Source organism: Schistocerca piceifrons, chromosome 2 (genome assembly GCF_021461385.2).
Source record: "Schistocerca piceifrons isolate TAMUIC-IGC-003096 chromosome 2, iqSchPice1.1, whole genome shotgun sequence".
Taxonomy (NCBI): Eukaryota; Metazoa; Arthropoda; class Insecta; order Orthoptera; family Acrididae; genus Schistocerca; species Schistocerca piceifrons.
The window spans coordinates 39,980,353-40,003,947 of NC_060139.1; the positions used below are offsets into that span (position 1 = coordinate 39,980,353).

The following is a 23,595-nucleotide window of genomic DNA, read 5'->3' on the forward strand; positions in this document are numbered from 1 at the left end:
GATCCACCGTCTCATCCACCTTTATTACTGCCCTGACACTCATTTACGCACATATCTGCTTTCGTTCACGTTTGCTCGCCTGATGCTTGGACCCCAAAAACCACAACCCAAAGATATCGTAAATGCCGTGAGAATAACCAAGACTCAGCAAACAAAAGAATGTTCGGCTACCGGGAATCGATACCGGGCCTCGTGGCTGAAAGCCATGTCTCCTAACAGCTTTCCATTCTTTCAGGCCGCCAGACAATCAGACTTGCAAGGCAAGCACCATAGTCACTGCCGTTTCTCGTAGTATCTGTGGAACCTGTTCCCGCGTAATTTACTTGTTTTCCCGCATGTACGAAATTGGTAGTTTTGGAATATTTAAAATGCATTGTCAGATGTGGGGTTCGAACCCACGCTCCCCTTCGGGAACCAGAGCTTAAATCTGGCGCCTTAGACCGCTCGGCCAATCTGACGCGTGGGCGCCAGATCTCTTCCACCGTCGTTTCTCGGTATATCTCCAGAGCCTGACTGCGAAATTAGCGTGTTTTTTTCTTGTGTGAAGGAAATACGTTGGTTTTAGAGTATTTAAAACGAGTTGTCAGATGTGAGGTTGCACCCCACCCTCACTTTCGGGAACCACAGCTTAAACATGGTGCCTTACACCATTGTTTTCCGTCGCCATCTGTCTTGAGTGGAACGAGCAGAACTGTAGTTATCAATATTCACACTGACGCAGAGAAAACAAAAAACGACAGAAGAGGCCGTTCCCTAGCAACGGCTACGCTGTGCATTTCGCCCTCAGGGGAAGCTAATGATAGGCTCCAGGCGAGCATCAAACTAACCAACTTAATATTGTGATACTTAGGCGCTTTCTACTTCTGGATTGGCACACACATGCTGAATCGTCTCTGGATCATCAGTAAGTACGTCACATTAGATATTTGTTTTATCGCCCTGCTGTAAATTAAAGGGCAGTTTTTCAACGGCTGTCAGTTCTGCTTCTAGCTACGCTACATCGCCCTAGCAGCACCTACGCACTGCGTTCAGATGTGCTCACCTCCGCCCTGGCGTTGAGCGCCTACAGCGCCGTCGCCTTCGGCCTCTGATGGCAGGAGGGTAGCCGACACATCAAGGCGTGGGTGGGACGCAGCACAACGCGGTGGTGGTGTAACGGTCAGCATGGTTGCTTCCCAAGCAGTTGATCCGGGTTCGATTCCCGGCCACCGCACAAAAGGTACTTTTTTCTTCTACGGGTATTCCACGTAACGAAACGCGATCTTCGAAACTGTGAACTGTCGCGGTACGAATAGTTTTCCTTCGCCCCTCGTCTCAGTCCGTGCTGCCAGGGCGCTAGTCTGCGGCTTTCGTTTCTCAGCATCGTGTGTCTCCATGTGTCGACTTGTCTCGACTTTGCTCGGCTGACGCGAAAGCTGACGCTTGGAAATGGGCATATATGTAGAGGGCAGGCGCGACAAACGACTGGGAGAGACCAAAAAACGACAAACACACGACAGAACCTTTCATTTTATTGCGGCCACAGATTCGCCCCTTAGTGTACCGAGAGGCAAGAGTGGCGTCAGCGTGCGGGACCGCATAATTATTGCTAAGCAACAACGAAGCCGAAGGAAAAATGCAAAATGAAAGAAGGCAACAGCACGTCGAGTTCCCAGCCGAGCACGCATCCATGTACTAACCACGGCCAACGATTCCTAACGCCGGTGAACAGACGAGAACCGCTGCACTACGCGCGGTGTGGCCGTTGGCGACAGTATCGCGCAACGTGTAGACACCTTACTTCTTGTGAAGATCGCTTGTTATTTACCTGGCAGTGTGTCGCTGGAGGAAGCATTGTCTTTTAGGGGAAAAAATGAAATGGCACTTGGTGCGGTCGAATACGTGGCCTTTGTGTTCACAGCACGACGCTCTAACTTACTCAGCTATCGAGCTACGCATTGTGGCACGTCTGCAGTCCAATACCCGATCCACCGTCTCATCCACCTTTATTACTGCCCTGACACTCATTTACGCACATATCTGCTTTCGTTCACGTTTGCTCGCCTGATGCTTGGACCCCAAAAACCACAACCCAAAGATATCGTAAATGCCGTGAGAATAACCAAGACTCAGCAAACAAAAGAATGTTCGGCTACCGGGAATCGATTCCGGGCCTCGTGGCTGAAAGCCATGTCTCCTAACAGCTTTCCATTCTTTCAGGCCGCCAGACAATCAGACTTGCAAGGCAAGCACCATAGTCACTGCCGTTTCTCGTAGTATCTGTGGAACCTGTTCCCGCGTAATTTACTTGTTTTCCCGCATGTACGAAATTGTTAGTTTTGGAATATTTAAAATGCATTGTCAGATGTGGGGTTCGAACCCACGCTCCCCTTCGGGAACCAGAGCTTAAATCTGGCGCCGTAGACCGCTCGGCCAATCTGACGCGTGGGCGCCAAATCTCTTCCACCGTCGTTTCTCGGTATATCTCCAGAGCCTGACTGCGAAATTAGCGTGTTTTTTTCTTGTGTGAAGGAAATACGTTGGTTTTAGAGTATTTAAAACGAGTTGTCAGATGTGAGGTTGCACCCCACCCTCACTTTCGGGAACCACAGCTTAAACATGGTGCCTTACACCATTGTTTTCCGTCGCCATCTGTCTTGAGTGGAACGAGCAGAACTGTAGTTATCAATATTCACACTGACGCAGAGAAAACAAAAAACGACAGAAGAGGCCGTTCCCTAGCAACGGCTACGCTGTGCATTTCGCCCTCAGGGGAAGCTAATGATAGGCTCCAGGCGAGCATCAAACTAACCAACTTAATATTGTGATACTTAGGCGCTTTCTACTTCTGGATTGGCACACACATGCTGAATCGTCTCTGGATCATCAGTAAGTACGTCACATTAGATATTTGTTTTATCGCCCTGCTGTAAATTAAAGGGCAGTTTTTCAACGGCTGTCAGTTCTGCTTCTAGCTACGCTACATCGCCCTAGCAGCACCTACGCACTGCGTTCAGATGTGCTCACCTCCGCCCTGGCGTTGAGCGCCTACAGCGCCGTCGCCTTCGGCCTCTGATGGCAGGAGGGTAGCCGACACATCAAGGCGTGGGTGGGACGCAGCACAACGCGGTGGTGGTGTAACGGTCAGCATGGTTGCTTCCCAAGCAGTTGATCCGGGTTCGATTCCCGGCCACCGCACAAAAGGTACTTTTTTCTTCTACGGGTATTCCACGTAACGAAACGCGATCTTCGAAACTGTGAACTGTCGCGGTACGAATAGTTTTCCTTCGCCCCTCGTCTCAGTCCGTGCTGCCAGGGCGCTAGTCTGCGGCTTTCGTTTCTCAGCATCGTGTGTCTCCATGTGTCGACTTGTCTCGACTTTGCTCGGCTGACGCGAAAGCTGACGCTTGGAAATGGGCATATATGTAGAGGGCAGGCGCGACAAACGACTGGGAGAGACCAAAAAACGACAAACACACGACAGAACCTTTCATTTTATTGTGGCCACAGATTCGCCCCTTAGTGTACCGAGAGGCAAGAGTGGCGTCAGCGTGCGGGACCGCATAATTATTGCTAAGCAACAACGAAGCCGAAGGAAAAATGCAAAATGAAAGAAGGCAACAGCACGTCGAGTTCCCAGCCGAGCACGCATCCATGTACTAACCACGGCCAACGATTCCTAACGCCGGTGAACAGACGAGAACCGCTGCACTACGCGCGGTGTGGCCGTTGGCGACAGTATCGCGCAACGTGTAGACACCTTACTTCTTGTGAAGATCGCTTGTTATTTACCTGGCAGTGTGTCGCTGGAGGAAGCATTGTCTTTTAGGGGAAAAAATGAAATGGCACTTGGTGCGGTCGAATACGTGGCCTTTGTGTTCACAGCACGACGCTCTAACTTACTCAGCTATCGAGCTACGCATTGTGGCACGTCTGCAGTCCAATACCCGATCCACCGTCTCATCCACCTTTATTACTGCCCTGACACTCATTTACGCACATATCTGCTTTCGTTCACGTTTGCTCGCCTGATGCTTGGACCCCAAAAACCACAACCCAAAGATATCGTAAATGCCGTGAGAATAACCAAGACTCAGCAAACAAAAGAATGTTCGGCTACCGGGAATCGATTCCGGGCCTCGTGGCTGAAAGCCATGTCTCCTAACAGCTTTCCATTCTTTCAGGCCGCCAGACAATCAGACTTGCAAGGCAAGCACCATAGTCACAGCCGTTTCTCGTAGTATCTGTGGAACCTGTTCCCGCGTAATTTACTTGTTTTCCCGCATGTACGAAATTGGTAGTTTTGGAATATTTAAAATGCATTGTCAGATGTGGGGTTCGAACCCACGCTCCCCTTCGGGAACCAGAGCTTAAATCTGGCGCCTTAGACCGCTCGGCCAATCTGACGCGTGGGCGCCAGATCTCTTCCACCGTCGTTTCTCGGTATATCTCCAGAGCCTGACTGCGAAATTAGCGTGTTTTTTTCTTGTGTGAAGGAAATACGTTGGTTTTAGAGTATTTAAAACGAGTTGTCAGATGTGAGGTTGCACCCCACCCTCACTTTCGGGAACCACAGCTTAAACATGGTGCCTTACACCATTGTTTTCCGTCGCCATCTGTCTTGAGTGGAACGAGCAGAACTGTAGTTATCAATATTCACACTGACGCAGAGAAAACAAAAAACGACAGAAGAGGCCGTTCCCTAGCAACGGCTACGCTGTGCATTTCGCCCTCAGGGGAAGCTAATGATAGGCTCCAGGCGAGCATCAAACTAACCAACTTAATATTGTGATACTTAGGCGCTTTCTACTTCTGGATTGGCACACACATGCTGAATCGTCTCTGGATCATCAGTAAGTACGTCACATTAGATATTTGTTTTATCGCCCTGCTGTAAATTAAAGGGCAGTTTTTCAACGGCTGTCAGTTCTGCTTCTAGCTACGCTACATCGCCCTAGCAGCACCTACGCACTGCGTTCAGATGTGCTCACCTCCGCCCTGGCGTTGAGCGCCTACAGCGCCGTCGCCTTCGGCCTCTGATGGCAGGAGGGTAGCCGACACATCAAGGCGTGGGTGGGACGCAGCACAACGCGGTGGTGGTGTAACGGTCAGCATGGTTGCTTCCCAAGCAGTTGATCCGGGTTCGATTCCCGGCCACCGCACGAAAGGTACTTTTTTCTTCTACGGGTATTCCACGTAACGAAACGCGATCTTCGAAACTGTGAACTGTCGCGGTACGAATAGTTTTCCTTCGCCCCTCGTCTCAGTCCGTGCTGCCAGGGCGCTAGTCTGCGGCTTTCGTTTCTCAGCATCGTGTGTCTCCATGTGTCGACTTGTCTCGACTTTGCTCGGCTGACGCGAAAGCTGACGCTTGGAAATGGGCATATATGTAGAGGGCAGGCGCGACAAACGACTGGGAGAGACCAAAAAACGACAAACACACGACAGAACCTTTCATTTTATTGTCTCCACAGATTCGCCCCTTAGTGTACCGAGAGGCAAGAGTGGCGTCAGCGTGCGGGACCGCATAATTATTGCTAAGCAACAACGAAGCCGAAGGAAAAATGCAAAATGAAAGAAGGCAACAGCACGTCGAGTTCCCAGCCGAGCACGCATCCATGTACTAACCACGGCCAACGATTCCTAACGCCGGTGAACAGACGAGAACCGCTGCACTACGCGCGGTGTGGCCGTTGGCGACAGTATCGCGCAACGTGTAGACACCTTACTTCTTGTGAAGATCGCTTGTTATTTACCTGGCAGTGTGTCGCTGGAGGAAGCATTGTCTTTTAGGGGAAAAAATGAAATGGCACTTGGTGCGGTCGAATACGTGGCCTTTGTGTTCACAGCACGACGCTCTAACTTACTCAGCTATCGAGCTACGCATTGTGGCACGTCTGCAGTCCAATACCCGATCCACCGTCTCATCCACCTTTATTACTGCCCTGACACTCATTTACGCACATATCTGCTTTCGTTCACGTTTGCTCGCCTGATGCTTGGACCCCAAAAACCACAACCCAAAGATATCGTAAATGCCGTGAGAATAACCAAGACTCAGCAAACAAAAGAATGTTCGGCTACCGGGAATCGATTCCGGGCCTCGTGGCTGAAAGCCATGTCTCCTAACAGCTTTCCATTCTTTCAGGCCGCCAGACAATCAGACTTGCAAGGCAAGCACCATAGTCACTGCCGTTTCTCGTAGTATCTGTGGAACCTGTTCCCGCGTAATTTACTTGTTTTCCCGCATGTACGAAATTGGTAGTTTTGGAATATTTAAAATGCATTGTCAGATGTGGGGTTCGAACCCACGCTCCCCTTCGGGAACCAGAGCTTAAATCTGGCGCCTTAGACCGCTCGGCCAATCTGACGCGTGGGCGCCAGATCTCTTCCACCGTCGTTTCTCGGTATATCTCCAGAGCCTGACTGAGAAATTAGCGTGTTTTTTTCTTGTGTGAAGGAAATACGTTGGTTTTAGAGTATTTAAAACGAGTTGTCAGATGTGAGGTTGCACCCCACCCTCACTTTCGGGAACCACAGCTTAAACATGGTGCCTTACACCATTGTTTTCCGTCGCCATCTGTCTTGAGTGGAACGAGCAGAACTGTAGTTATCAATATTCACACTGACGCAGAGAAAACAAAAAACGACAGAAGAGGCCGTTCCCTAGCAACGGCTACGCTGTGCATTTCGCCCTCAGGGGAAGCTAATGATAGGCTCCAGGCGAGCATCAAACTAACCAACTTAATATTGTGATACTTAGGCGCTTTCTACTTCTGGATTGGCACACACATGCTGAATCGTCTCTGGATCATCAGTAAGTACGTCACATTAGATATTTGTTTTATCGCCCTGCTGTAAATTAAAGGGCAGTTTTTCAACGGCTGTCAGTTCTGCTTCTAGCTACGCTACATCGCCCTAGCAGCACCTACGCACTGCGTTCAGATGTGCTCACCTCCGCCCTGGCGTTGAGCGCCTACAGCGCCGTCGCCTTCGGCCTCTGATGGCAGGAGGGTAGCCGACACATCAAGGCGTGGGTGGGACGCAGCACAACGCGGTGGTGGTGTAACGGTCAGCATGGTTGCTTCCCAAGCAGTTGATCCGGGTTCGATTCCCGGCCACCGCACAAAAGGTACTTTTTTCTTCTACGGGTATTCCACGTAACGAAACGCGATCTTCGAAACTGTGAACTGTCGCGGTACGAATAGTTTTCCTTCGCCCCTCGTCTCAGTCCGTGCTGCCAGGGCGCTAGTCTGCGGCTTTCGTTTCTCAGCATCGTGTGTCTCCATGTGTCGACTTGTCTCGACTTTGCTCGGCTGACGCGAAAGCTGACGCTTGGAAATGGGCATATATGTAGAGGGCAGGCGCGACAAACGACTGGGAGAGACCAAAAAACGACAAACACACGACAGAACCTTTCATTTTATTGTGGCCACAGATTCGCCCCTTAGTGTACCGAGAGGCAAGAGTGGCGTCAGCGTGCGGGACCGCATAATTATTGCTAAGCAACAACGAAGCCGAAGGAAAAATGCAAAATGAAAGAAGGCAACAGCACGTCGAGTTCCCAGCCGAGCACGCATCCATGTACTAACCACGGCCAACGATTCCTAACGCCGGTGAACAGACGAGAACCGCTGCACTACGCGCGGTGTGGCCGTTGGCGACAGTATCGCGCAACGTGTAGACACCTTACTTCTTGTGAAGATCGCTTGTTATTTACCTGGCAGTGTGTCGCTGGAGGAAGCATTGTCTTTTAGGGGAAAAAATGAAATGGCACTTGGTGCGGTCGAATACGTGGCCTTTGTGTTCACAGCACGACGCTCTAACTTACTCAGCTATCGAGCTACGCATTGTGGCACGTCTGCAGTCCAATACCCGATCCACCGTCTCATCCACCTTTATTACTGCCCTGACACTCATTTACGCACATATCTGCTTTCGTTCACGTTTGCTCGCCTGATGCTTGGACCCCAAAAACCACAACCCAAAGATATCGTAAATGCCGTGAGAATAACCAAGACTCAGCAAACAAAAGAATGTTCGGCTACCGGGAATCGATTCCGGGCCTCGTGGCTGAAAGCCATGTCTCCTAACAGCTTTCCATTCTTTCAGGCCGCCAGACAATCAGACTTGCAAGGCAAGCACCATAGTCACTGCCGTTTCTCGTAGTATCTGTGGAACCTGTTCCCGCGTAATTTACTTGTTTTCCCGCATGTACGAAATTGGTAGTTTTGGAATATTTAAAATGCATTGTCAGATGTGGGGTTCGAACCCACGCTCCCCTTCGGGAACCAGAGCTTAAATCTGGCGCCTTAGACCGCTCGGCCAATCTGACGCGTGGGCGCCAGATCTCTTCCACCGTCGTTTCTCGGTATATCTCCAGAGCCTGACTGCGAAATTAGCGTGTTTTTTTCTTGTGTGAAGGAAATACGTTGGTTTTAGAGTATTTAAAACGAGTTGTCAGATGTGAGGTTGCACCCCACCCTCACTTTCGGGAACCACAGCTTAAACATGGTGCCTTACACCATTGTTTTCCGTCGCCATCTGTCTTGAGTGGAACGAGCAGAACTGTAGTTATCAATATTCACACTGACGCAGAGAAAACAAAAAACGACAGAAGAGGCCGTTCCCTAGCAACGGCTACGCTGTGCATTTCGCCCTCAGGGGAAGCTAATGATAGGCTCCAGGCGAGCATCAAACTAACCAACTTAATATTGTGATACTTAGGCGCTTTCTACTTCTGGATTGGCACACACATGCTGAATCGTCTCTGGATCATCAGTAAGTACGTCACATTAGATATTTGTTTTATCGCCCTGCTGTAAATTAAAGGGCAGTTTTTCAACGGCTGTCAGTTCTGCTTCTAGCTACGCTACATCGCCCTAGCAGCACCTACGCACTGCGTTCAGATGTGCTCACCTCCGCCCTGGCGTTGAGCGCCTACAGCGCCGTCGCCTTCGGCCTCTGATGGCAGGAGGGTAGCCGACACATCAAGGCGTGGGTGGGACGCAGCACAACGCGGTGGTGGTGTAACGGTCAGCATGGTTGCTTCCCAAGCAGTTGATCCGGGTTCGATTCCCGGCCACCGCACAAAAGGTACTTTTTTCTTCTACGGGTATTCCACGTAACGAAACGCGATCTTCGAAACTGTGAACTGTCGCGGTACGAATAGTTTTCCTTCGCCCCTCGTCTCAGTCCGTGCTGCCAGGGCGCTAGTCTGCGGCTTTCGTTTCTCAGCATCGTGTGTCTCCATGTGTCGACTTGTCTCGACTTTGCTCGGCTGACGCGAAAGCTGACGCTTGGAAATGGGCATATATGTAGAGGGCAGGCGCGACAAACGACTGGGAGAGACCAAAAAACGACAAACACACGACAGAACCTTTCATTTTATTGTGGCCACAGATTCGCCCCTTAGTGTACCGAGAGGCAAGAGTGGCGTCAGCGTGCGGGACCGCATAATTATTGCTAAGCAACAACGAAGCCGAAGGAAAAATGCAAAATGAAAGAAGGCAACAGCACGTCGAGTTCCCAGCCGAGCACGCATCCATGTACTAACCACGGCCAACGATTCCTAACGCCGGTGAACAGACGAGAACCGCTGCACTACGCGCGGTGTGGCCGTTGGCGACAGTATCGCGCAACGTGTAGACACCTTACTTCTTGTGAAGATCGCTTGTTATTTACCTGGCAGTGTGTCGCTGGAGGAAGCATTGTCATTTAGGGGAAAAAATGAAATGGCACTTGGTGCGGTCGAATACGTGGCCTTTGTGTTCACAGCACGACGCTCTAACTTACTCAGCTATCGAGCTACGCAATGTGGCACGTCTGCAGTCCAATACCCGATCCACCGTCTCATCCACCTTTATTACTGCCCTGACACTCATTTACGCACATATCTGCTTTCGTTCACGTTTGCTCGCCTGATGCTTGGACCCCAAAAACCACAACCCAAAGATATCGTAAATGCCGTGAGAATAACCAAGACTCAGCAAACAAAAGAATGTTCGGCTACCGGGAATCGATTCCGGGCCTCGTGGCTGAAAGCCATGTCTCCTAACAGCTTTCCATTCTTTCAGGCCGCCAGACAATCAGACTTGCAAGGCAAGCACCATAGTCACTGCCGTTTCTCGTAGTATCTGTGGAACCTGTTCCCGCGTAATTTACTTGTTTTCCCGCATGTACGAAATTGGTAGTTTTGGAATATTTAAAATGCATTGTCAGATGTGGGGTTCGAACCCACGCTCCCCTTCGGGAACCAGAGCTTAAATCTGGCGCCTTAGACCGCTCGGCCAATCTGACGCGTGGGCGCCAGATCTCTTCCACCGTCGTTTCTCGGTATATCTCCAGAGCCTGACTGCGAAATTAGCGTGTTTTTTTCTTGTGTGAAGGAAATACGTTGGTTTTAGAGTATTTAAAACGAGTTGTCAGATGTGAGGTTGCACCCCACCCTCACTTTCGGGAACCACAGCTTAAACATGGTGCCTTACACCATTGTTTTCCGTCGCCATCTGTCTTGAGTGGAACGAGCAGAACTGTAGTTATCAATATTCACACTGACGCAGAGAAAACAAAAAACGACAGAAGAGGCCGTTCCCTAGCAACGGCTACGCTGTGCATTTCGCCCTCAGGGGAAGCTAATGATAGGCTCCAGGCGAGCATCAAACTAACCAACTTAATATTGTGATACTTAGGCGCTTTCTACTTCTGGATTGGCACACACATGCTGAATCGTCTCTGGATCATCAGTAAGTACGTCACATTAGATATTTGTTTTATCGCCCTGCTGTAAATTAAAGGGCAGTTTTTCAACGGCTGTCAGTTCTGCTTCTAGCTACGCTACATCGCCCTAGCAGCACCTACGCACTGCGTTCAGATGTGCTCACCTCCGCCCTGGCGTTGAGCGCCTACAGCGCCGTCGCCTTCGGCCTCTGATGGCAGGAGGGTAGCCGACACATCAAGGCGTGGGTGGGACGCAGCACAACGCGGTGGTGGTGTAACGGTCAGCATGGTTGCTTCCCAAGCAGTTGATCCGGGTTCGATTCCCGGCCACCGCACAAAAGGTACTTTTTTCTTCTACGGGTATTCCACGTAACGAAACGCGATCTTCGAAACTGTGAACTGTCGCGGTACGAATAGTTTTCCTTCGCCCCTCGTCTCAGTCCGTGCTGCCAGGGCGCTAGTCTGCGGCTTTCGTTTCTCAGCATCGTGTGTCTCCATGTGTCGACTTGTCTCGACTTTGCTCGGCTGACGCGAAAGCTGACGCTTGGAAATGGGCATATATGTAGAGGGCAGGCGCGACAAACGACTGGGAGAGACCAAAAAACGACAAACACACGACAGAACCTTTCATTTTATTGTGACCACAGATTCGCCCCTTAGTGTACCGAGAGGCAAGAGTGGCGTCAGCGTGCGGGACCGCATAATTATTGCTAAGCAACAACGAAGCCGAAGGAAAAATGCAAAATGAAAGAAGGCAACAGCACGTCGAGTTCCCAGCCGAGCACGCATCCATGTACTAACCACGGCCAACGATTCCTAACGCCGGTGAACAGACGAGAACCGCTGCACTACGCGCGGTGTGGCCGTTGGCGACAGTATCGCGCAACGTGTAGACACCTTACTTCTTGTGAAGATCGCTTGTTATTTACCTGGCAGTGTGTCGCTGGAGGAAGCATTGTCTTTTAGGGGAAAAAATGAAATGGCACTTGGTGCGGTCGAATACGTGGCCTTTGTGTTCACAGCACGACGCTCTAACTTACTCAGCTATCGAGCTACGCATTGTGGCACGTCTGCAGTCCAATACCCGATCCACCGTCTCATCCACCTTTATTACTGCCCTGACACTCATTTACGCACATATCTGCTTTCGTTCACGTTTGCTCGCCTGATGCTTGGACCCCAAAAACCACAACCCAAAGATATCGTAAATGCCGTGAGAATAACCAAGACTCAGCAAACAAAAGAATGTTCGGCTACCGGGAATCGATTCCGGGCCTCGTGGCTGAAAACCATGTCTCCTAACAGCTTTCCATTCTTTCAGGCCGCCAGACAATCAGACTTGCAAGGCAAGCACCATAGTCACTGCCGTTTCTCGTAGTATCTGTGGAACCTGTTCCCGCGTAATTTACTTGTTTTTCCGCATGTACGAAATTGGTAGTTTTGGAATATTTAAAATGCATTGTCAGATGTGGGGTTCGAACCCACGCTCCCCTTCGGGAACCAGAGCTTAAATCTGGCGCCGTAGACCGCTCGGCCAATCTGACGCGTGGGCGCCAAATCTCTTCCACCGTCGTTTCTCGGTATATCTCCAGAGCCTGACTGCGAAATTAGCGTGTTTTTTTCTTGTGTGAAGGAAATACGTTGGTTTTAGAGTATTTAAAACGAGTTGTCAGATGTGAGGTTGCACCCCACCCTCACTTTCGGGAACCACAGCTTAAACATGGTGCCTTACACCATTGTTTTCCGTCGCCATCTGTCTTGAGTGGAACGAGCAGAACTGTAGTTATCAATATTCACACTGACGCAGAGAAAACAAAAAACGACAGAAGAGGCCGTTCCCTAGCAACGGCTACGCTGTGCATTTCGCCCTCAGGGGAAGCTAATGATAGGCTCCAGGCGAGCATCAAACTAACCAACTTAATATTGTGATACTTAGGCGCTTTCTACTTCTGGATTGGCACACACATGCTGAATCGTCTCTGGATCATCAGTAAGTACGTCACATTAGATATTTGTTTTATCGCCCTGCTGTAAATTAAAGGGCAGTTTTTCAACGGCTGTCAGTTCTGCTTCTAGCTACGCTACATCGCCCTAGCAGCACCTACGCACTGCGTTCAGATGTGCTCACCTCCGCCCTGGCGTTGAGCGCCTACAGCGCCGTCGCCTTCGGCCTCTGATGGCAGGAGGGTAGCCGACACATCAAGGCGTGGGTGGGACGCAGCACAACGCGGTGGTGGTGTAACGGTCAGCATGGTTGCTTCCCAAGCAGTTGATCCGGGTTCGATTCCCGGCCACCGCACAAAAGGTACTTTTTTCTTCTACGGGTATTCCACGTAACGAAACGCGATCTTCGAAACTGTGAACTGTCGCGGTACGAATAGTTTTCCTTCGCCCCTCGTCTCAGTCCGTGCTGCCAAGGCGCTAGTCTGCGGCTTTCGTTTCTCAGCATCGTGTGTCTCCATGTGTCGACTTGTCTCGACTTTGCTCGGCTGACGCGAAAGCTGACGCTTGGAAATGGGCATATATGTAGAGGGCAGGCGCGACAAACGACTGGGAGAGACCAAAAAACGACAAACACACGACAGAACCTTTCATTTTATTGTGGCCACAGATTCGCCCCTTAGTGTACCGAGAGGCAAGAGTGGCGTCAGCGTGCGGGACCGCATAATTATTGCTAAGCAACAACGAAGCCGAAGGAAAAATGCAAAATGAAAGAAGGCAACAGCACGTCGAGTTCCCAGCCGAGCACGCATCCATGTACTAACCACGGCCAACGATTCCTAACGCCGGTGAACAGACGAGAACCGCTGCACTACGCGCGGTGTGGCCGTTGGCGACAGTATCGCGCAACGTGTAGACACCTTACTTCTTGTGAAGATCGCTTGTTATTTACCTGGCAGTGTGTCGCTGGAGGAAGCATTGTCATTTAGGGGAAAAAATGAAATGGCACTTGGTGCGGTCGAATACGTGGCCTTTGTGTTCACAGCACGACGCTCTAACTTACTCAGCTATCGAGCTACGCAATGTGGCACGTCTGCAGTCCAATACCCGATCCACCGTCTCATCCACCTTTATTACTGCCCTGACACTCATTTACGCACATATCTGCTTTCGTTCACGTTTGCTCGCCTGATGCTTGGACCCCAAAAACCACAACCCAAAGATATCGTAAATGCCGTGAGAATAACCAAGACTCAGCAAACAAAAGAATGTTCGGCTACCGGGAATCGATTCCGGGCCTCGTGGCTGAAAGCCATGTCTCCTAACAGCTTTCCATTCTTTCAGGCCGCCAGACAATCAGACTTGCAAGGCAAGCACCATAGTCACTGCCGTTTCTCGTAGTATCTGTGGAACCTGTTCCCGCGTAATTTACTTGTTTTCCCGCATGTACGAAATTGGTAGTTTTGGAATATTTAAAATGCATTGTCAGATGTGGGGTTCGAACCCACGCTCCCCTTCGGGAACCAGAGCTTAAATCTGGCGCCTTAGACCGCTCGGCCAATCTGACGCGTGGGCGCCAGATCTCTTCCACCGTCGTTTCTCGGTATATCTCCAGAGCCTGACTGCGAAATTAGCGTGTTTTTTTCTTGTGTGAAGGAAATACGTTGGTTTTAGAGTATTTAAAACGAGTTGTCAGATGTGAGGTTGCACCCCACCCTCACTTTCGGGAACCACAGCTTAAACATGGTGCCTTACACCATTGTTTTCCGTCGCCATCTGTCTTGAGTGGAACGAGCAGAACTGTAGTTATCAATATTCACACTGACGCAGAGAAAACAAAAAACGACAGAAGAGGCCGTTCCCTAGCAACGGCTACGCTGTGCATTTCGCCCTCAGGGGAAGCTAATGATAGGCTCCAGGCGAGCATCAAACTAACCAACTTAATATTGTGATACTTAGGCGCTTTCTACTTCTGGATTGGCACACACATGCTGAATCGTCTCTGGATCATCAGTAAGTACGTCACATTAGATATTTGTTTTATCGCCCTGCTGTAAATTAAAGGGCAGTTTTTCAACGGCTGTCAGTTCTGCTTCTAGCTACGCTACATCGCCCTAGCAGCACCTACGCACTGCGTTCAGATGTGCTCACCTCCGCCCTGGCGTTGAGCGCCTACAGCGCCGTCGCCTTCGGCCTCTGATGGCAGGAGGGTAGCCGACACATCAAGGCGTGGGTGGGACGCAGCACAACGCGGTGGTGGTGTAACGGTCAGCATGGTTGCTTCCCAAGCAGTTGATCCGGGTTCGATTCCCGGCCACCGCACGAAAGGTACTTTTTTCTTCTACGGGTATTCCACGTAACGAAACGCGATCTTCGAAACTGTGAACTGTCGCGGTACGAATAGTTTTCCTTCGCCCCTCGTCTCAGTCCGTGCTGCCAGGGCGCTAGTCTGCGGCTTTCGTTTCTCAGCATCGTGTGTCTCCATGTGTCGACTTGTCTCGACTTTGCTCGGCTGACGCGAAAGCTGACGCTTGGAAATGGGCATATATGTAGAGGGCAGGCGCGACAAACGACTGGGAGAGACCAAAAAACGACAAACACACGACAGAACCTTTCATTTTATTGTGGCCACAGATTCGCCCCTTAGTGTACCGAGAGGCAAGAGTGGCGTCAGCGTGCGGGACCGCATAATTATTGCTAAGCAACAACGAAGCCGAAGGAAAAATGCAAAATGAAAGAAGGCAACAGCACGTCGAGTTCCCAGCCGAGCACGCATCCATGTACTAACCACGGCCAACGATTCCTAACGCCGGTGAACAGACGAGAACCGCTGCACTACGCGCGGTGTGGCCGTTGGCGACAGTATCGCGCAACGTGTAGACACCTTACTTCTTGTGAAGATCGCTTGTTATTTACCTGGCAGTGTGTCGCTGGAGGAAGCATTGTCTTTTAGGGGAGAAAAATGAAATGGCACTTGGTGCGGTCGAATACGTGGCTTTTGTGTTCACAGCACGACGCTCTAACTTTCTCAGCTATCGAGCTACGCAATGTGGCACGTCTGCAGTCCAATACCCGATCCACCGTCTCATCCACCTTTATTACAGCCCTGACACTCATTTACGCACATATCTGCTTTCGTTCACGTTTGCTCGCCTGATGCTTGGACCCCAAAAACCACAACCCAAAGATATCGTAAATGCCGTGAGAATAACCAAGACTCAGCAAACAAAAGAATGTTCGGCTACCGGGAATCGATTCCGGGCCTCGTGGCTGAAAGCCATGTCTCCTAACAGCTTTCCATTCTTTCAGGCCGCCAGACAATCAGACTTGCAAGGCAAGCACCATAGTCACTGCCGTTTCTCGTAGTATCTGTGGAACCTGTTCCCGCGTAATTTACTTGTTTTCCCGCATGTACGAAATTGGTAGTTTTGGAATATTTAAAATGCATTGTCAGATGTGGGGTTCGAACCCACGCTCCCCTTCGGGAACCAGAGCTTAAATCTGGCGCCTTAGACCGCTCGGCCAATCTGACGCGTGGGCGCCAAATCTCTTCCACCGTCGTTTCTCGGTATATCTCCAGAGCCTGACTGCGAAATTAGCGTGTTTTTTTCTTGTGTGAAGGAAATACGTTGGTTTTAGAGTATTTAAAACGAGTTGTCAGATGTGAGGTTGCACCCCACCCTCACTTTCGGGAACCACAGCTTAAACATGGTGCCTTACACCATTGTTTTCCGTCGCCATCTGTCTTGAGTGGAACGAGCAGAACTGTAGTTATCAATATTCACACTGACGCAGAGAAAACAAAAAACGACAGAAGAGGCCGTTCCCTAGCAACGGCTACGCTGTGCATTTCGCCCTCAGGGGAAGCTAATGATAGGCTCCAGGCGAGCATCAAACTAACCAACTTAATATTGTGATACTTAGGCGCTTTCTACTTCTGGATTGGCACACACATGCTGAATCGTCTCTGGATCATCAGTAAGTACGTCACATTAGATATTTGTTTTATCGCCCTGCTGTAAATTAAAGGGCAGTTTTTCAACGGCTGTCAGTTCTGCTTCTAGCTACGCTACATCGCCCTAGCAGCACCTACGCACTGCGTTCAGATGTGCTCACCTCCGCCCTGGCGTTGAGCGCCTACAGCGCCGTCGCCTTCGGCCTCTGATGGCAGGAGGGTAGCCGACACATCAAGGCGTGGGTGGGACGCAGCACAACGCGGTGGTGGTGTAACGGTCAGCATGGTTGCTTCCCAAGCAGTTGATCCGGGTTCGATTCCCGGCCACCGCACGAAAGGTACTTTTTTCTTCTACGGGTATTCCACGTAACGAAACGCGATCTTCGAAACTGTGAACTGTCGCGGTACGAATAGTTTTCCTTCGCCCCTCGTCTCAGTCCGTGCTGCCAGGGCGCTAGTCTGCGGCTTTCGTTTCTCAGCATCGTGTGTCTCCATGTGTCGACTTGTCTCGACTTTGCTCGGCTGACGCGAAAGCTGACGCTTGGAAATGGGCATATATGTAGAGGGCAGGCGCGACAAACGACTGGGAGAGACCAAAAAACGACAAACACACGACAGAACCTTTCATTTTATTGTGGCCACAGATTCGCCCCTTAGTGTACCGAGAGGCAAGAGTGGCGTCAGCGTGCGGGACCGCATAATTATTGCTAAGCAACAACGAAGCCGAAGGAAAAATGCAAAATGAAAGAAGGCAACAGCACGTCGAGTTCCCAGCCGAGCACGCATCCATGTACTAACCACGGCCAACGATTCCTAACGCCGGTGAACAGACGAGAACCGCTGCACTACGCGCGGTGTGGCCGTTGGCGACAGTATCGCGCAACGTGTAGACACCTTACTTCTTGTGAAGATCGCTTGTTATTTACCTGGCAGTGTGTCGCTGGAGGAAGCATTGTCTTTTAGGGGAGAAAAATGAAATGGCACTTGGTGCGGTCGAATACGTGGCTTTTGTGTTCACAGCACGACGCTCTAACTTTCTCAGCTATCGAGCTACGCAATGTGGCACGTCTGCAGTCCAATACCCGATCCACCGTCTCATCCACCTTTATTACAGCCCTGACACTCATTTACGCACATATCTGCTTTCGTTCACGTTTGCTCGCCTGATGCTTGGACCCCAAAAACCACAACCCAAAGATATCGTAAATGCCGTGAGAATAACCAAGACTCAGCAAACAAAAGAATGTTCGGCTACCGGGAATCGATTCCGGGCCTCGTGGCTGAAAGCCATGTCTCCTAACAGCTTTCCATTCTTTCAGGCCGCCAGACAATCAGACTTGCAAGGCAAGCACCATAGTCACTGCCGTTTCTCGTAGTATCTGTGGAACCTGTTCCCGCGTAATTTACTTGTTTTCCCGCATGTACGAAATTGGTAGTTTTGGAATATTTAAAATGCATTGTCAGATGTGGGGTTCGAACCCACGCTCCCCTTCGGGAACCAGAGCTTAAATCTGGCGCCTTAGACCGCTCGGCCAATCTGACGCGTGGGCGCCAAATCTCTTCCACCGTCGTTTCTCGGTATATCTCCAGAGCCTGACTGCGAAATTAGCGTGTTTTTTTCTTGTGTGAAGGAAATACGTTGGTTTTAGAGTATTTAAAACGAGTTGTCAGATGTGAGGTTGCACCCCACCCTCACTTTCGGGAACCACAGCTTAAACATGGTGCCTTACACCATTGTTTTCCGTCGCCATCTGTCTTGAGTGGAACGAGCAGAACTGTAGTTATCAATATTCACACTGACGCAGAGAAAACAAAAAACGACAGAAGAGGCCGTTCCCTAGCAACGGCTACGCTGTGCATTTCGCCCTCAGGGGAAGCTAATGATAGGCTCCAGGCGAGCATCAAACTAACCAACTTAATATTGTGATACTTAGGCGCTTTCTACTTCTGGATTGGCACACACATGCTGAATCGTCTCTGGATCATCAGTAAGTACGTCACATTAGATATTTGTTTTATCGCCCTGCTGTAAATTAAAGGGCAGTTTTTCAACGGCTGTCAGTTCTGCTTCTAGCTACGCTACATCGCCCTAGCAGCACCTACGCACTGCGTTCAGATGTGCTCACCTCCGCCCTGGCGTTGAGCGCCTACAGCGCCGTCGCCTTCGGCCTCTGATGGCAGGAGGGTAGCCGACACATCAAGGCGTGGGTGGGACGCAGCACAACGCGGTGGTGGTGTAACGGTCAGCATGGTTGCTTCCCAAGCAGTTGATCCGGGTTCGATTCCCGGCCACCGCACAAAAGGTACTTTTTTCTTCTACGGGTATTCCACGTAACGAAACGCGATCTTCGAAACTGTGAACTGTCGCGGTACGAATAGTTTTCCTTCGCCCCTCGTCTCAGTCCGTGCTGCCAGGGCGCTAGTCTGCGGCTTTCGTTTCTCAGCATCGTGTGTCTCCATGTGTCGACTTGTCTCGACTTTGCTCGGCTGACGCGAAAGCTGACGCTTGGAAATGGGCATATATGTAGAGGGCAGGCGCGACAAACGACTGGGAGAGACCAAAAAACGACAAACACACGACAGAACCTTTCATTTTATTGTGGCCACAGATTCGCCCCTTAGTGTACCGAGAGGCAAGAGTGGCGTCAGCGTGCGGGACCGCATAATTATTGCTAAGCAACAACGAAGCCGAAGGAAAAATGCAAAATGAAAGAAGGCAACAGCACGTCGAGTTCCCAGCCGAGCACGCATCCATGTACTAACCACGGCCAACGATTCCTAACGCCGGTGAACAGACGAGAACCGCTGCACTACGCGCGGTGTGGCCGTTGGCGACAGTATCGCGCAACGTGTAGACACCTTACTTCTTGTGAAGATCGCTTGTTATTTACCTGGCAGTGTGTCGCTGGAGGAAGCATTGTCTTTTAGGGGAGAAAAATGAAATGGCACTTGGTGCGGTCGAATACGTGGCTTTTGTGTTCACAGCACGACGCTCTAACTTTCTCAGCTATCGAGCTACGCAATGTGGCACGTCTGCAGTCCAATACCCGATCCACCGTCTCATCCACCTTTATTACTGCCCTGACACTCATTTACGCACATATCTGCTTTCGTTCACGTTTGCTCGCCTGATGCTTGGACCCCAAAAACCACAACCCAAAGATATCGTAAATGCCGTGAGAATAACCAAGACTCAGCAAACAAAAGAATGTTCGGCTACCGGGAATCGATTCCGGGCCTCGTGGCTGAAAGCCATGTCTCCTAACAGCTTTCCATTCTTTCAGGCCGCCAGACAATCAGACTTGCAAGGCAAGCACCATAGTCACTGCCGTTTCTCGTAGTATCTGTGGAACCTGTTCCCGCGTAATTTACTTGTTTTCCCGCATGTACGAAATTGGTAGTTTTGGAATATTTAAAATGCATTGTCAGATGTGGGGTTCGAACCCACGCTCCCCTTCGGGAACCAGAGCTTAAATCTGTGCGCCTTAGACCGCTCGGCCAATCTGACGCGTGGGCGCCAAATCTCTTCCACCGTCGTTTCTCGGTATATCTCCAGAGCCTGACTGCGAAATTAGCGTGTTTTTTTCTTGTGTGAAGGAAATACGTTGGTTTTAGAGTATTTAAAACGAGTTGTCAGATGTGAGGTTGCACCCCACCCTCACTTTCGGGAACCACAGCTTAAACATGGTGCCTTACACCATTGTTTTCCGTCGCCATCTGTCTTGAGTGGAACGAGCAGAACTGTAGTTATCAATATTCACACTGACGCAGAGAAAACAAAAAACGACAGAAGAGGCCGTTCCCTAGCAACGGCTACGCTGTGCATTTCGCCCTCAGGGGAAGCTAATGATAGGCTCCAGGCGAGCATCAAACTAACCAACTTAATATTGTGATATTTAGGCGCTTTCTACTTCTGGATTGGCACACACATGCTGAATCGTCTCTGGATCATCAGTAAGTACGTCACATTAGATATTTGTTTTATCGCCCTGCTGTAAATTAAAGGGCAGTTTTTCAACGGCTGTCAGTTCTGCTTCTAGCTACGCTACATCGCCCTAGCAGCACCTACGCACTGCGTTCAGATGTGCTCACCTCCGCCCTGGCGTTGAGCGCCTACAGCGCCGTCGCCTTCGGCCTCTGATGGCAGGAGGGTAGCCGACACATCAAGGCGTGGGTGGGACGCAGCACAACGCGGTGGTGGTGTAACGGTCAGCATGGTTGCTTCCCAAGCAGTTGATCCGGGTTCGATTCCCGGCCACCGCACAAAAGGTACTTTTTTCTTCTACGGGTATTCCACGTAACGAAACGCGATCTTCGAAACTGTGAACTGTCGCGGTACGAATAGTTTTCCTTCGCCCCTCGTCTCAGTCCGTGCTGCCAGGGCGCTAGTCTGCGGCTTTCGTTTCTCAGCATCGTGTGTCTCCATGTGTCGACTTGTCTCGACTTTGCTCGGCTGACGCGAAAGCTGACGCTTGGAAATGGGCATATATGTAGAGGGCAGGCGCGACAAACGACTGGGAGAGACCAAAAAACGACAAACACACGACAGAACCTTTCATTTTATTGTGGCCACAGATTCGCCCCTTAGTGTACCGAGAGGCAAGAGTGGCGTCAGCGTGCGGGACCGCATAATTATTGCTAAGCAACAACGAAGCCGAAGGAAAAATGCAAAATGAAAGAAGGCAACAGCACGTCGAGTTCCCAGCCGAGCACGCATCCATGTACTAACCACGGCCAACGATTCCTAACGCCGGTGAACAGACGAGAACCGCTGCACTACGCGCGGTGTGGCCGTTGGCGACAGTATCGCGCAACGTGTAGACACCTTACTTCTTGTGAAGATCGCTTGTTATTTACCTGGCAGTGTGTCGCTGGAGGAAGCATTGTCTTTTAGGGGAGAAAAATGAAATGGCACTTGGTGCGGTCGAATACGTGGCTTTTGTGTTCACAGCACGACGCTCTAACTTACTCAGCTATCGAGCTACGCAATGTGGCACGTCTGCAGTCCAATACCCGATCCACCGTCTCATCCACCTTTATTACTGCCCTGACACTCATTTACGCACATATCTGCTTTCGTTCACGTTTGCTCGCCTGATGCTTGGACCCCAAAAACCACAACCCAAAGATATCGTAAATGCCGTGAGAATAACCAAGACTCAGCAAACAAAAGAATGTTCGGCTACCGGGAATCGATTCCGGGCCTCGTGGCTGAAAGCCATGTCTCCTAACAGCTTTCCATTCTTTCAGGCCGCCAGACAATCAGACTTGCAAGGCAAGCACCATAGTCACTGCCGTTTCTCGTAGTATCTCTGGAACCTGTTCCCGCGTAATTTACTTGTTTTCCCGCATGTACGAAATTGGTAGTTTTGGAATATTTAAAATGCATTGTCAGATGTGGGGTTCGAACCCACGCTCCCCTTCGGGAACCAGAGCTTAAATCTGGCGCCTTAGACCGCTCGGCCAATCTGACGCGTGGGCGCCAAATCTCTTCCACCGTCGTTTCTCGGTATATCTCCAGAGCCTGACTGCGAAATCAGCGTGTTTTTTTCTTGTGTGAAGGAAATACGTTGGTTTTAGAGTATTTAAAACGAGTTGTCAGATGTGAGGTTGCACCCCACCCTCACTTTCGGGAACCACAGCTTAAACATGGTGCCTTACACCATTGTTTTCCGTCGCCATCTGTCTTGAGTGGAACGAGCAGAACTGTAGTTATCAATATTCACACTGACGCAGAGAAAACAAAAAACGACAGAAGAGGCCGTTCCCTAGCAACGGCTACGCTGTGCATTTCGCCCTCAGGGGAAGCTAATGATAGGCTCCAGGCGAGCATCAAACTAACCAACTTAATATTGTGATACTTAGGCGCTTTCTACTTCTGGATTGGCACACACATGCTGAATCGTCTCTGGATCATCAGTAAGTACGTCACATTAGATATTTGTTTTATCGCCCTGCTGTAAATTAAAGGGCAGTTTTTCAACGGCTGTCAGTTCTGCTTCTAGCTACGCTACATCGCCCTAGCAGCACCTACGCACTGCGTTCAGATGTGCTCACCTCCGCCCTGGCGTTGAGCGCCTACAGCGCCGTCGCCTTCGGCCTCTGATGGCAGGAGGGTAGCCGACACATCAAGGCGTGGGTGGGACGCAGCACAACGCGGTGGTGGTGTAACGGTCAGCATGGTTGCTTCCCAAGCAGTTGATCCGGGTTCGATTCCCGGCCACCGCACGAAAGGTACTTTTTTCTTCTACGGGTATTCCACGTAACGAAACGCGATCTTCGAAACTGTGAACTGTCGCGGTACGAATAGTTTTCCTTCGCCCCTCGTCTCAGTCCGTGCTGCCAGGGCGCTAGTCTGCGGCTTTCGTTTCTCAGCATCGTGTGTCTCCATGTGTCGACTTGTCTCGACTTTGCTCGGCTGACGCGAAAGCTGACGCTTGGAAATGGGCATATATGTAGAGGGCAGGCGCGACAAACGACTGGGAGAGACCAAAAAACGACAAACACACGACAGAACCTTTCATTTTATTGTGGCCACAGATTCGCCCCTTAGTGTACCGAGAGGCAAGAGTGGCGTCAGCGTGCGGGACCGCATAATTATTGCTAAGCAACAACGAAGCCGAAGGAAAAATGCAAAATGAAAGAAGGCAACAGCACGTCGAGTTCCCAGCCGAGCACGCATCCATGTACTAACCACGGCCAACGATTCCTAACGCCGGTGAACAGACGAGAACCGCTGCACTACGCGCGGTGTGGCCGTTGGCGACAGTATCGCGCAACGTGTAGACACCTTACTTCTTGTGAAGATCGCTTGTTATTTACCTGGCAGTGTGTCGCTGGAGGAAGCATTGTCTTTTAGGGGAGAAAAATGAAATGGCACTTGGTGCGGTCGAATACGTGGCTTTTGTGTTCACAGCACGACGCTCTAACTTACTCAGCTATCGAGCTACGCAATGTGGCACGTCTGCAGTCCAATACCCGATCCACCGTCTCATCCACCT

At 50.5% G+C, this 23,595-nt stretch overlaps 24 non-coding genes across 24 annotated transcripts; 12 read left to right on the forward strand and 12 right to left on the reverse strand.

Moving 5' to 3' along the window:
- Positions 1-374: 374 nt before the first annotated feature.
- Trnal-uaa lies at positions 375-458 on the reverse strand. Its single transcript has one exon. It is a non-coding gene; the product is annotated as a tRNA-Leu (tRNA).
- Positions 459-1,141: 683 nt separating this feature from the next.
- Trnag-ccc lies at positions 1,142-1,213 on the forward strand. The gene has a single exon. It is a non-coding gene; the product is annotated as a tRNA-Gly (tRNA).
- A 1,125-nt stretch (positions 1,214-2,338) lies between these two features.
- Trnal-uaa lies at positions 2,339-2,422 on the reverse strand. The gene has a single exon. It is a non-coding gene; the product is annotated as a tRNA-Leu (tRNA).
- A 683-nt stretch (positions 2,423-3,105) lies between these two features.
- On the forward strand, positions 3,106-3,177 carry Trnag-ccc. The gene has a single exon. It is a non-coding gene; the product is annotated as a tRNA-Gly (tRNA).
- Positions 3,178-4,302: 1,125 nt separating this feature from the next.
- Positions 4,303-4,386, reverse strand: Trnal-uaa. The gene has a single exon. It is a non-coding gene; the product is annotated as a tRNA-Leu (tRNA).
- Positions 4,387-5,069: 683 nt separating this feature from the next.
- On the forward strand, positions 5,070-5,141 carry Trnag-ccc. The gene has a single exon. It is a non-coding gene; the product is annotated as a tRNA-Gly (tRNA).
- A 1,125-nt stretch (positions 5,142-6,266) lies between these two features.
- Trnal-uaa lies at positions 6,267-6,350 on the reverse strand. Its single transcript has one exon. It is a non-coding gene; the product is annotated as a tRNA-Leu (tRNA).
- Positions 6,351-7,033: 683 nt separating this feature from the next.
- Trnag-ccc lies at positions 7,034-7,105 on the forward strand. The gene has a single exon. It is a non-coding gene; the product is annotated as a tRNA-Gly (tRNA).
- Positions 7,106-8,230: 1,125 nt separating this feature from the next.
- Positions 8,231-8,314, reverse strand: Trnal-uaa. The gene has a single exon. It is a non-coding gene; the product is annotated as a tRNA-Leu (tRNA).
- Positions 8,315-8,997: 683 nt separating this feature from the next.
- Trnag-ccc lies at positions 8,998-9,069 on the forward strand. The gene has a single exon. It is a non-coding gene; the product is annotated as a tRNA-Gly (tRNA).
- A 1,125-nt stretch (positions 9,070-10,194) lies between these two features.
- Trnal-uaa lies at positions 10,195-10,278 on the reverse strand. Its single transcript has one exon. It is a non-coding gene; the product is annotated as a tRNA-Leu (tRNA).
- A 683-nt stretch (positions 10,279-10,961) lies between these two features.
- On the forward strand, positions 10,962-11,033 carry Trnag-ccc. The gene has a single exon. It is a non-coding gene; the product is annotated as a tRNA-Gly (tRNA).
- Positions 11,034-12,158: 1,125 nt separating this feature from the next.
- Positions 12,159-12,242, reverse strand: Trnal-uaa. The gene has a single exon. It is a non-coding gene; the product is annotated as a tRNA-Leu (tRNA).
- A 683-nt stretch (positions 12,243-12,925) lies between these two features.
- On the forward strand, positions 12,926-12,997 carry Trnag-ccc. The gene has a single exon. It is a non-coding gene; the product is annotated as a tRNA-Gly (tRNA).
- A 1,125-nt stretch (positions 12,998-14,122) lies between these two features.
- Trnal-uaa lies at positions 14,123-14,206 on the reverse strand. Its single transcript has one exon. It is a non-coding gene; the product is annotated as a tRNA-Leu (tRNA).
- Positions 14,207-14,889: 683 nt separating this feature from the next.
- On the forward strand, positions 14,890-14,961 carry Trnag-ccc. Its single transcript has one exon. It is a non-coding gene; the product is annotated as a tRNA-Gly (tRNA).
- Positions 14,962-16,087: 1,126 nt separating this feature from the next.
- Trnal-uaa lies at positions 16,088-16,171 on the reverse strand. Its single transcript has one exon. It is a non-coding gene; the product is annotated as a tRNA-Leu (tRNA).
- A 683-nt stretch (positions 16,172-16,854) lies between these two features.
- Trnag-ccc lies at positions 16,855-16,926 on the forward strand. The gene has a single exon. It is a non-coding gene; the product is annotated as a tRNA-Gly (tRNA).
- Positions 16,927-18,052: 1,126 nt separating this feature from the next.
- Trnal-uaa lies at positions 18,053-18,136 on the reverse strand. The gene has a single exon. It is a non-coding gene; the product is annotated as a tRNA-Leu (tRNA).
- Positions 18,137-18,819: 683 nt separating this feature from the next.
- On the forward strand, positions 18,820-18,891 carry Trnag-ccc. Its single transcript has one exon. It is a non-coding gene; the product is annotated as a tRNA-Gly (tRNA).
- A 1,126-nt stretch (positions 18,892-20,017) lies between these two features.
- Positions 20,018-20,102, reverse strand: Trnal-uaa. Its single transcript has one exon. It is a non-coding gene; the product is annotated as a tRNA-Leu (tRNA).
- Positions 20,103-20,785: 683 nt separating this feature from the next.
- Trnag-ccc lies at positions 20,786-20,857 on the forward strand. Its single transcript has one exon. It is a non-coding gene; the product is annotated as a tRNA-Gly (tRNA).
- Positions 20,858-21,983: 1,126 nt separating this feature from the next.
- Positions 21,984-22,067, reverse strand: Trnal-uaa. Its single transcript has one exon. It is a non-coding gene; the product is annotated as a tRNA-Leu (tRNA).
- Positions 22,068-22,750: 683 nt separating this feature from the next.
- On the forward strand, positions 22,751-22,822 carry Trnag-ccc. Its single transcript has one exon. It is a non-coding gene; the product is annotated as a tRNA-Gly (tRNA).
- Positions 22,823-23,595: the final 773 nt, after the last annotated feature.